This window comes from Corvus kubaryi, unplaced genomic scaffold (assembly GCF_017639235.1).
Source record: "Corvus kubaryi isolate FWS band 111438036 unplaced genomic scaffold, C.kubaryi_AGA036_p1.0 37120, whole genome shotgun sequence".
In the NCBI taxonomy this organism is placed as follows: domain Eukaryota; kingdom Metazoa; phylum Chordata; class Aves; order Passeriformes; family Corvidae; genus Corvus; species Corvus kubaryi.
This window is the reverse complement of record NW_024581030.1, coordinates 165,236-170,904: the sequence shown is the minus strand read 5'-3', so window position 1 is coordinate 170,904 and position 5,669 is coordinate 165,236. Positions and strand designations below refer to the sequence as shown.

The 5,669-nt window shown below is 44.1% G+C and overlaps 1 long non-coding RNA gene across 1 annotated transcript; it reads right to left on the bottom strand.

Moving 5' to 3' along the window:
- Positions 1–1,037: 1,037 nt before the first annotated feature.
- Positions 1,038–3,546, bottom strand: LOC121661198. The gene is made up of 2 exons (XR_006014865.1): positions 1,216–3,546; positions 1,038–1,124 (listed from the first exon to the last, which is right to left on the bottom strand). It is a non-coding gene; the product is annotated as an uncharacterized LOC121661198 (long non-coding RNA).
- Between the last annotated feature and the right edge of the window lie 2,123 nt (positions 3,547–5,669).

The window sequence follows — 5,669 nt, the reverse complement described above, 5'->3', positions numbered from 1 at the left end:
CCTCTGACTTGGGAGAAGATTGATGTCTGCAGGCTTCATCTGCTCTGGAGGAATCTTACAGCACTTAAAGGGTACATCTCACCCGGGCCTTGCAGCTGGAATTCGCTTATCGCTGTTGGTCACATAATCTTTGCTGGGCAGCGGCCTCAGATGAATTTCAGCCGCACTAGGCAAGGGCCAGCTGGGCCAAGCCGCGCTGCAGAGCTGCCTGCACAGAGCAGGGCTGCAGGGGCCACCTGCATGGAGCAGGGCCGCAGATGGAACAGGGTTGCACGGCTCCAGGGTGGCTGTCTCCCGGCCAGCCCAGCCCGCACTGAGGGGGCTGCGCCGGGTGTCCAGTGAAGAAGGGGCAGTCAATAGCTAACTCATGTAAGCACAAGTTAACTATTAGGAGACAGCAAATGTTAGTTCAGACAGAAGATGTTCATTACAAAGCCTAAGAAGCCAAATTCACCCTTATCTTGTCAAGATAGAGGGGACAAGGATCATCTCCGAGACCGCTGAATCATTCCTCAAAGGACTACGCATGCCCAGGGAGAAAGGTGAAAAGTTCATGAGAGGATGACTACTGGCCTTCATCAGAGAAGACCCCCGAGGAAGAGGAGAGGCCTTCCTCCTGTGCGACCACCAAGACACATAGCACATGCGTGACCCATATGTTAATGACTTCCGATAAATAATTTGTATAACCACACCTGTCCCAAGGAATGTGATGAATATTCATAATTTAGCCCATCATACTGTGTTGTAGAGAGTACCAGGTGTGTGTGTCTGGAGGAGCGATCCCCACACACCCGGCGTGCCGAATAAAGCAAATACCCACTTCTCTGTCTCTCAAGTGTCTCCTGGCCCGGTCGTGGCATGATTCATCTGGCACCTCGAGATGGGACCCTCTCTGCCCGGCTGCCGGATCCAGGGGTAAGCGGACCTCCCAGTCGCGACCCTGAATTTTCAGGGGGAGCTCAGCTGTCCTTTGGCTCACGGCGGGGGCAGACAAGGACCATCTGCACCAAATTAAGGGATTTGCTATTCCTTTGAAACACAAAATACCTGCAGGTCCAGGGTTCGAGTCCCTGAGGGTGGGTTGAAAGTCCCGAGGAAGACTGGGTCTCCCAAAATTAGTCCTGGGCAAGAGGAAAAGTCCTTTTAAGGGGTTGGACCCCGACTTTTAAAGGGGTTGGACCCCCCGGGGTTGGACCCCACTGTGAAAGGTACCTTTAAGGGGTTGGACCCCGCTGTTAGGCGCTATTGTACGGCTCTTTGTGTTTTGTCTGTTGCTATTCTGCTGCTGTGTGAGTGAGAGTGGATGAGACGTGCTGTCAAAGTGCGGAGCGAGTGAGGAGCTCTATCTGCGGTTCCGTACCCCGGCGACGGGCTCGGCCAGAGAAAAGCGAAGCGTTTGGCAAAGAGTGAATGAGGAGAAATCATATCAAGCGTTGCTTTGGAATTCAACCTTCCTGTCCGAAGTGGGGTGGATTTTAGAGGAGAAAAAAATGTTAGCTATTGAATTGAAAACATCCAGACCCCCAACACCTCTCTAATGTAGCTCCGTCTGATTTCCCTTTTGAAATCCCGTGTTTAGTGTATGAAAACAGTTGTGAAGCTTGTATTTGTGTACATGTATTAGAAAGTGGTATTGTACTTCTACTAGATGGAGTGGGTGGTGTCCAAGCTGCCAGAGGAGAGAGCTTGGTATCAGACTAGAAAGAGAAGGAAAGTGCAGATAATGTTAGAGGAAGGGGAGAACGGCAGAGAATAGTGAGAAATTTGAGAGGAACTGGTTAGAAAAGTACAGCAAGTGTATGTAAGAAGAGATGAGGAAAAGGCGAAAGCAATGGCAAAGGTGATGGCAGAAGTTGTAAGAATTGTGGACATTGTGATGAATAGGTTTGGGTGTTTAGTTCCCTTTTCTGCTTGGTATTTTGTGCGGAGCTGTAAGGCTCCTGTTACGTGGTGCTTGTGCAGAGCTGAAAGGCTCCTGTTTGGAGGGGACCCGTGCCCCTGTGCCATTGGCAGGTTTTGTTGTGAAAAGCCAAAATTGGCAGGTTTCAGTTCTGAGACGAGCTCCTAGCTTGTGGGGAGCCTTGCCACCAGTCTGTGGATTATTGTGGAGAACTAGAATTGGCAGATTCTAATCCTGCAGCCTTGTGGGGATAGTGTTGTCCCTGTGCAGGCCCAGGTATTTGTCATGCAGCCTCATCTGCAGGGGCTGTAGAGAAACCCTGAAGAAAGAAAAAAAAAAAAAAAAAAAGAGAGAGAGAAGGGGGTTTTAAGCAGTAGCATTGCTTGCTGCCGAACTTGATCTTGTCCAAAAGGAAAATCACTAGAACAAAAAGAGCAAACTGATAAGGCCAACTGCTCCAGGGTGAAAAGCAGAAGCCTACTAAAACCCTGAGGAGAAAGAAAAAAAAAAAAAAAAAAAGGCAATCCAAATGCCTGATTCACTACTGCAACTCTTGCAAAACTTTTCAAAGCAGTCTCACTCCCTCCACTGAAGAATCAATTGGAAGAAACCCCACTGAAAACCTGTGGGAGACAATCAAAGTGGTGACACAAGCACTTCATAGAATAAAAACTAAAACTCCACTTGAATAAGTTAATGCAATTAAACTCTTGTTTCACTCAGACATATTTTTCTTTTTTTTTTTTTGGGGGGAAGTTTGTTTCTTTTCTCTTTTCTAGGAATGTCAAATGTCCCGACATCAAAGATAAAGAAAGCAGTTTGAGAGCAAGGAAACTGCAAGCAGCAAAATCACACCTAAATGTGTGATAATCATTGCTTCACTGTCACTTTGTGTTAGCCCCAAAAAGTTTTACTTCTTAATAATCAGTCTAGTGGGCCAAATTTTCACTTTTCTTTTCTAGGAATCTACCAACACATGAGATGGAGCTGTGTGAAAACCAATGAAATTTAAAGTGTCACCATAATTGCTCGCATTGTCAGTTGGTTAATGTTTGTAATTTGTTTGTGTTTTCATTGCAAGTGACTTAGTGAAAGATCAAATAGTAGTTAAAGCATTCTACATATTCTTGAGTCTAATTTTTGTCTAACTTGTTTTGTTTTTTTACTGAAAAATGGTGTGGTTAAGGTCTTATAGATGTATCATTTGTCTCAACCAATATTATCCTGAGAGTTGGTATAAGAATTTACACATATTTGAAATCCTACAAATATGGACTAACCTTCCCAGTTCTGCCTCAGAAGGCTTCAAAATTATTATAATCTGGCTAAATTTTTTGGATTTTCTAATTAGTGAATTAAAAAATCTTGACAAATCACAAGCAAATGCTACATGAGAAATGATTGAATCCCCCTTCCTAAACCAAGAGGGATACAGAAAAGCCTTCTACCAGCTCTCAAACTAAAGTGCTGTTCAATCTCATGCCATATGTCTTAAGAGGATGTTTTAACTTTTCCTCACCCCTCCTATTTATAGCACATTCTGCAATCTCAGTTGTAGGTGCAGAATGGAATGAAAGCAATTTATTCACCAAAAAAAAAAAAAAAACCCAAAAAAAACCACCCCCTACATTTGAAAGAGAATTCATTTCATTTTTAATCCCACCAAAAATAAAGCCACAGTTTGTGTCAAGATTAAATGACAAGAGTGCTATAATCTGTCTCCTGGAAAACAGAGCATAGCCCTAATGTAAAGATATGTTTGCATGAGAACACTTTGTATGAAAATGTTTTGTGTGTTAGTTTTGTATCATAAAAACTAATCCTTCATACTGTATAGAATTATACAGCAGAGTAAGAATATTATTATAACAAAAACTGTCGAAAGAAGCTACAACCAAAGAAGCCTCCTGAAGATACCTGACTAGGACTTTAAAGTGTAAGTTAAACCACTAAGATTAGATAAAGGAAAGAGAAATACCCATAGATAGTAAAATAACAAATCAAGTGATCCCATTAGTAGAAGATGTTGAAATTCCAGAGAGATCAAAACGGGCTCCCCCAGTGATTATTGAACTACTGGAAGGGGCACAACCAGTGTCAATTAAACAATATACACTAAGGCATGGAACATGAGTAAGAATAGAACCAATAATTACGAAATTTATTAATCAGAGGTTGTTGAGAAAGTGTAGATCTTCCTGCAATACCCCAATTCTACCAGTACAAAAGCCAAATGAAAGTTATTGATTAGTTCAGGACCTGAGGACACTTTACTCACAAAATTACAAAGTGACTGAGTGTGATTTTCAGTTTTACATTTAAAAGATGCTCTCTTTTGTCTGCCATTAGCTGAAAGCAGTCAGGAATTTTTTGCCTTTGAATGGAAAAACCCCAGAACAGGGAGAAAAAGTCAGCTCACATGGACTGTATTGCCACAAGGATTCAAGAGCCATGAGATTTGGAAATCAATTAGCCAAGGAACTAGAAGCCTGGACACTGCCACTTAGAGAAGGTACATTTCTGCAGTACGTCGATGATCTGCTGATAGCAACAAGGACCCGTGAAGACTACAAGAACTAGACTGTAAGTCTTTTAAATTTTCTGGGACTAAGTGGATATAGAGTCTCCCCTGAAAAGGCTCAGCTAGTCCTCCAGAATGTTACATATCGAAGGTATAAACTAGCAAGAGGGGAGAGAGCCTCGGGAGACAACAGGAAAGAGGCAATTTGTCAAATGCCCAGGCCAACCACAACCAAAGAACTGAGAACCTTTCTGGGAATGACAGGATGGTGTAGATTCTAGATTTACAACTATGGACTCATTGTGAAACCTTGATACCAACTCCTAAAAGAGACTGGGGGAACTCACCTATGCTGGACACCAGAGACTAATAATGCATTGATAACTCCGAAACGTGAGTTAATGCAAGCTCCAGCATTGGGCATACCAGATGTCACTAAACCTTTTCTGTTGTTCTCACATGAGAGACAAGGACTGGTGCTGGAACTTTTGGCACAGAAGCTGGGACCACACAAAAGGCCAGTGGCTTATTTCTCCAAGCAGCTGGACGTGGTCAGCCAAGGAGAGCCCACCTGCCTGCGTGCAGTGGCAGCTGGGACCCTGAACATAGAGGAAGCCCTCAAGTTCACACTGGGGCAGCAGAGAACTGTTTTTGTCTCTCACACAGTGTCAGCAGTGCTCACACAGAAAGGAAATCACTGGTTAAGCCCATCTCGCTTTCTCAAACACCAAGCTGTCCTAACAGAATCGGAGGATGTGAGTAGCCAAGTAACCAACGTTTTAAACCCAGCAGCTTACCTCCAGGGCAAGGCTGCTGAGGAGCCTGTACAGCATGACTGCATTGAAACCATGGAGGCAGCTGACTCCGGCCGCCTGGACCTAAAGGACTCTCGGCTAGAAAATGCAGACAACTGGTTCACTGATGAAAGCAGTTATGTCAAGGATGGTAAGCGGCTCGCTGGGTATGCAGTTACAACCACAGACGCTGTCATTGAGGCAAAACCGTTACCTGTGGGGACATCAGCTCAAAAGGCTGAAATAATAGCCCTAACTTGAGCCTTGGCATTAGCCAAAGGAAAACCTATCAACATTTGGACTGATTCAAGGTATGCTTTTGGGGTGGTACACGCTCACGGGGCTATACAGAAGAAAGAAATCAAGCATGCTACTGCAATCATGCAGTTACTGGAAGCAGTGGTAAAACCTTCCAAAGTGGCTATAATGCATTGTAAGGGACACTCCCAGG